This window comes from Crocodylus porosus, unplaced genomic scaffold (genome assembly GCF_001723895.1).
Source record: "Crocodylus porosus isolate Cpor-Errol unplaced genomic scaffold, CroPor_comp1, whole genome shotgun sequence".
NCBI classification, from domain to species: Eukaryota; Metazoa; Chordata; order Crocodylia; family Crocodylidae; genus Crocodylus; species Crocodylus porosus.
The window spans coordinates 39,137,005-39,142,265 of NW_017728951.1; the positions used below are offsets into that span (position 1 = coordinate 39,137,005).

The window sequence follows — 5,261 nt, forward strand, 5'->3', positions numbered from 1 at the left end:
AAGGAACAAATCCTGGAGCCACTGATACAGATATGAGTTTTCTCATACAAAGTCAATCAGAGTAAGTCTCAAGGGGACAAACTTTTTAAAAGTATTGAGATGTCTGTTGGGAGTTTCAGAAATGCTTAAGGAAGCAGAGGTGTGGTATTGTGGTCACGACAGTGCAGGGAATAGGTGAGAGGCAGAATTTATTTGATAATTTCTCTTCTTTGAACTAACCTTATTGTAGGGAGATATTAAACCAGCTTTCAGTCACTTAGGTGCCTTTCCTCAGGTCCAGGAAAGAAGCAGATACAGTCTAAGCTACCAGTTGAACCAATTACTTTTGTTTAATTCCATTATGCTAATCAAAGTGACCACTTAAAGTGGACAGTAAATCTCTGGAGCAAAGAGAAGTTATCAGCAGTAGTTAAGGACCAAGTAAAGAACAGCTGCTAGAGATAAACCTAATTATGCAAAAGAATAAGACCACTGAAAAGGGAAGAAGGGCCATTATCACCTGTGGAGCAGGGGTGGTTTACCAGGGGAGCAGGTAAGTTATAATGAATCATAAATTCATTGTCTGTGTTAAGTGCATGATGTTTGATGTCTAATACTTAACTTTTGTTCTCAAGGTCCTCTCTGAAAGGTATTGCATAGCTTTCCTCTTAGGACAGGCACATCCAGGTGGGAGGTGGAATGATGTACTATGAAGTGTTCTCCCACTGTTGGTTGGATGTTGGTGTCCTTGAGAATGAACTCTTGTAGAGAAAACATGAAGTATTTTGCTCTACCAGTATAGTTTTCATGAAGGCATTTGATGCTACTGGATCCAGCCTGTGGAGCTGAAGGCCTTTGTCTAAGTTTGTGCTGCGGCTAGGAAGCTTCCAGCTGCCCTTTCTTCCTGCCCTCCCAGGTCTGATCCAGCACAAGCTGGGTGGTTTTGGTGGTATGTAAATGATGTGCTGTCTGGTCCTGTAGTTGAAAGTATTTCTTTCACATTAGCAGGGATCTTCTAGGAATAGGTTAACTGTGTACATTAAGTAAAAATAACCACATGGGACAGGATACCAGTGGTCTGTCTCCAATCCTGATCTTTTAAAGAAAAAAGAATGCAGCTGGAATATTTACTGAAAAGGATTTAGGCACCAGAATTTCAGTGAAAGCTAATAGGGACTGGGTACCTAACTCCCTTAGGCCTCTCTGCACAAGTGAGACTACTTCACCAAAAACTTGTTTCAGTGGAAAAGAGGAAATAAAAGTTCTGACCATATCAAAACATTATTCTCTTTTAAAACAAAATATCTTAGTTTTTCCTTACAAATGATCGGTTTGATTTTGTTTGGTTTGGTGGGGGGGTTTTCTTTTCTTTTCACTTACATCATTGCAACATAAAGTAAAAAGGAGGACATTTTATATTTTGACAAAAATCTTGATCAACATGAAACAAAACTGGGAATTTTCTTTTGTGAAGAATTCTGAAAGTGTCAGGTCTTGTTCCAAATTAGATCATAAGCTCTGAAATCTCAGTCTTCTGTGCAGGTGGATGTCTGCTCTCAGCACAACTCTATTTCTTCCCCTAACTGGCCCCTTTATGTTGGTGAACACTGAACTACACTTATTGCTACACTTGTAATGCTGCTCTACCTTTTTGAGACAGCAGCTGCTATCCTGATTAATAGCAGTCTCCAAGCTCTGCCTTTTATTCTTTGGAACAGGTTTAATTGTGATGCATAGCTGGGGTGATGTACCAAGGTTAGGGGGAAAGAAACTGATTGTAGTCATTCCTTCAATTCATATTGGCTTCTTATTGCAAGGTCTACAGATATTAACACAATAAGCAGAGTCAACTTTCAAATCCTTATCCTTGTGAGCAATTCTAGTTTCCTAGGGCTATACAACTATTTCCCCGTTATGTTCTCACCTGCTTTCAGTATCCTGTTTTGCTTACAAACCTACCCTTCAACAATCTTTCATGTCCCTATTCAGATTTGAGTTGGTATAGAGGACAAACCTTGGGCCTAAAGCACGTGGAATTTGTTTTCTGGACCTTCCCCCTACTAAACCTTATAAGTAAAGAAAGGACAAGGAAGCAAACTCCTAATCCTTAAAGAAATTATAGAAGCAAAATGGTATCTGGATCTCCATCCAAAGGAACATTTTCCTCAGGTGAACATACTATGAAAAGACTCAAGGCTCTATCCAGAGAGATGGACATCACCAACAGCTGAACATGTAAAACACACCAGAACCCCACAAAACTCCCTGCTATGGTCTAATTAAAGAGCAGCAAAGACTATCCTAATAGAAGACAACCCTCTATAGCCAAACAGGCCCAGAGGCAGAGTTAAGCCCAACCTCAAGACTTCTTTCTACAGCTGTAGCTTGAAAGAAGTAGTGCACACTTTAACTCTTCAAAATATATTTTCTTATATACAAGGTTAAGGCAAAGGCTTAATCTGGTAACTTCTAAGCATCATAAAGTCATCTACTAACTTAGTCTTTTTTGGGAGGTTAGGCAGGCTGAATGATCAGTCTTGTAGCATTTGTAGTTTCCAGTGGTAAATTGTTTATAACAGGAATTGACTTTTCATCCAGTTGAATTGCTGGGTACAATGCTCTTGTCCGTGTAAGAAAAGAGAAATGATTCCCTTTTACCCAGTCTGAGCTGTACTTGAAAAACTGCATACCTTTTGTGTGATTCTGCATTATTCACAGGAGACTGATAAAACCAGGGGGAAACCTAAAGGAGCCAGGCAGTAGGTACAGGCACTGTGTAATCTATGGAAACAATGAACACTGTTGCTACCAGAGAAGAAGGAAGGATTTAAATTGTCTCGCATCAACCTCACCTCCCGCATTTTTCAAAGTAACCTCTTGTTACACTCCTTTCTGTTTTCCTTCCCTGTGGTGGAGCATATATGTACCGATGAGCTTCTGGAAGCCCCTCGCAGCTGCCCTCGGTATCTGTGTTGCCAGAGCATGAAGTGGACTCTGGGAAGGCACCAACCACTGAATGGACCATAGCAGCCAGCTAGAGGCACGGGAGTGATTACGCCCAACTTCAGCCACCATAGACAGTGGCAGATGCCATACTCCACCCAGCAGATACAGTTGAACTCTGCTGGCAAAGTGGAGTGAGAGAAACTTTGTATGCAAGCATGCCCAACGTTTTGCCAGTGGAAGTGCACTGAGACCAAGGCCTTAATGATGCCTGAAATTGGGGGCCTGCCTATACGAGAGGCTGCATAAATACAGCAGGAGAGAGGCAGCTTCTGCCTCAGAGCTTAAAGCATGGACAGGGAAACAAAAGTTGAGAGACTTAATCAAGGTCATACAGTAAGTCAGTGGTAGAGCTGACCAGCATGTCCCCTTGCCACCTACCTTCTCTCCACTAATGCCTACTGACATACCTCAAACTCAGTTGGCCAGTGAGGCCACCCTGGGCTAATCCCTATGGCCACTGTCAAGCACACCAGAGACCAAGGGCTCAAAAGCAGGTACACAGGGACCAGCCTGGAACAGTCTCATGCTGCATCTGTGGAGCTAGTCATGTTTTCTTAACATTGGTTCTTGTCCCACTCATTTACCCACATTGTTTAGTCTGATTGCAATGAAGGTGTTGGAATCTGTACTCTTGTACCTTTCAATAGTTATTACAGACTGACCAAAGGTAGACAATAGAAATACCTAGTCATATCCCTAGGGTTGGGAAAGCATGTTTTTTTACTTCTGGAAAATTTCAAATGGTTTGGAAGTACTGTTGCTGAGAATTTGGTGGGTTTTCCCTCATCATGTCCCAGTATACATTAGGCTGCCTTCTTGGGAACCCTCTTTCTCTCCATTTCGGAGGCTTTTTTTTTTTTACCCCCATTTTTCAGTGTAAATCAGTAAAAAATGATGGGGGGTGGTGGCAGCAGCTGCACGTGGGGGGACGGGGTGTGATGGTGAACATGCAGAGGCCGGGGGGTGTGGCTGGAACCACTGCCTGGGGACACGGGGCTCCCAGCTCTGACCCCAGCTGGGACACGAGGGGCTGTGGGAATCGCTCCCAGGGCAGGCAGGTCTGAGCTGCATCCAGTGGCTCCAGCTGCGGCCCTGTCCTGGGGCGGGAGAGGCCAATGCTGGGGTCAGGGTTGGGTCCCCCCACCCCTTCCGGTTCCAGCCACACGCCACTCTGCCCTTCCCCCAAGCACCAGGGCAGCCTGGCAGCAGGCTCCTGCAGCAGGGGGGAGAGGCACGGCACAGCCTGGCAACAGCTCCTGGGGCTGCAGCAGGGAGCAAAGCAGAGGGAGCTGTAAGTGGGCATGGGGTGGGGAGTGTGGCTCTTGCTGCTATGCACCCCCTGGGAGGGCTGCAAGCTGGGGAGCTGTGCCAGGCTTTTCCTGGTTGATCTGTGCGTGGGACAAAAGCAGGCTGCCGCTGCTGATTGGGGCACCAGGCTCTTCCCAGTGCTTGGGGTGGGTGGCAGCCTGCTGTTGTCCCACATGCAGATCTGGGGGCACGCACCCCCTCCCCTCCGGGAAGAGCCTGGCGCAGCTCCCCAAGCCACAGGCCTCCCAGGGAGCACATAGCAGCAAAAGCCATGCCCCTCCACCCCACCCTGTGCCATGCACTCACTGACAGCTCTCCCCACTTTGACCCTGCTCCAGCCCCAGGAGCACCCAACAGGCTGCACTGCACCCCTCCCCCTGCCCCTTCACTAATCCCAGCCTTACTCCAGTCCCTCCCTCACTGCCGTGGAAACATATTATTTTCCCTGATTTAAACCAATTTCCTTTTCTTTCCTTTTCTTTTCTTCCTTTTATCCCAATTTCAACCCATTTTTTATGTTTGGAAGATAAACGCTGAAAAATTCCCAGAATTTTTTTTTGAAATAAAAACTGAAAATGCAGAACACTAACAATTTTGTTATGCTTACTATGTATTACCTAATAATCAGGGATTCTATTTTTCTCTGATAAAACCCCCCAAATCCATAATTAAAATGAAAGGCCACTATATATATAAGTATCAGTTGAACACAATGTTTTATTGATATATTTACAATTTTAAAGCAATTTGGAAGCCTACTAGTGCCTCAACCACTATAATAAAATACATTTTAAATACCTTTAAATTTTGGTATTTGATTTTTGGGGGTTTTTATCATGGAAAATCAGAGTTCCCCCTGCCCCTTTTAACTCACAGAATGCAGGTCCAGGTCCCTCACTCCCCACCCACAGCCCCCTGCCCCAGTGGTGCCAATTGCCCTCCCCCCACAGCCCACCCAGGCCTGCTGG

General features: G+C 45.1%; 1 long non-coding RNA gene across 1 annotated transcript in view; it reads left to right on the top strand.

Moving 5' to 3' along the window:
* Positions 1-460: 460 nt before the first annotated feature.
* The window catches only part of LOC109323932, a 25,345-nt gene continuing 20,544 nt past the window's right edge, over positions 461-5,261 (top strand). The window contains exon 1 of the long non-coding RNA XR_002104789.1: positions 461-532. This is a non-coding gene — a long non-coding RNA (uncharacterized LOC109323932). The remainder of the gene's footprint in view (positions 533-5,261) is intronic.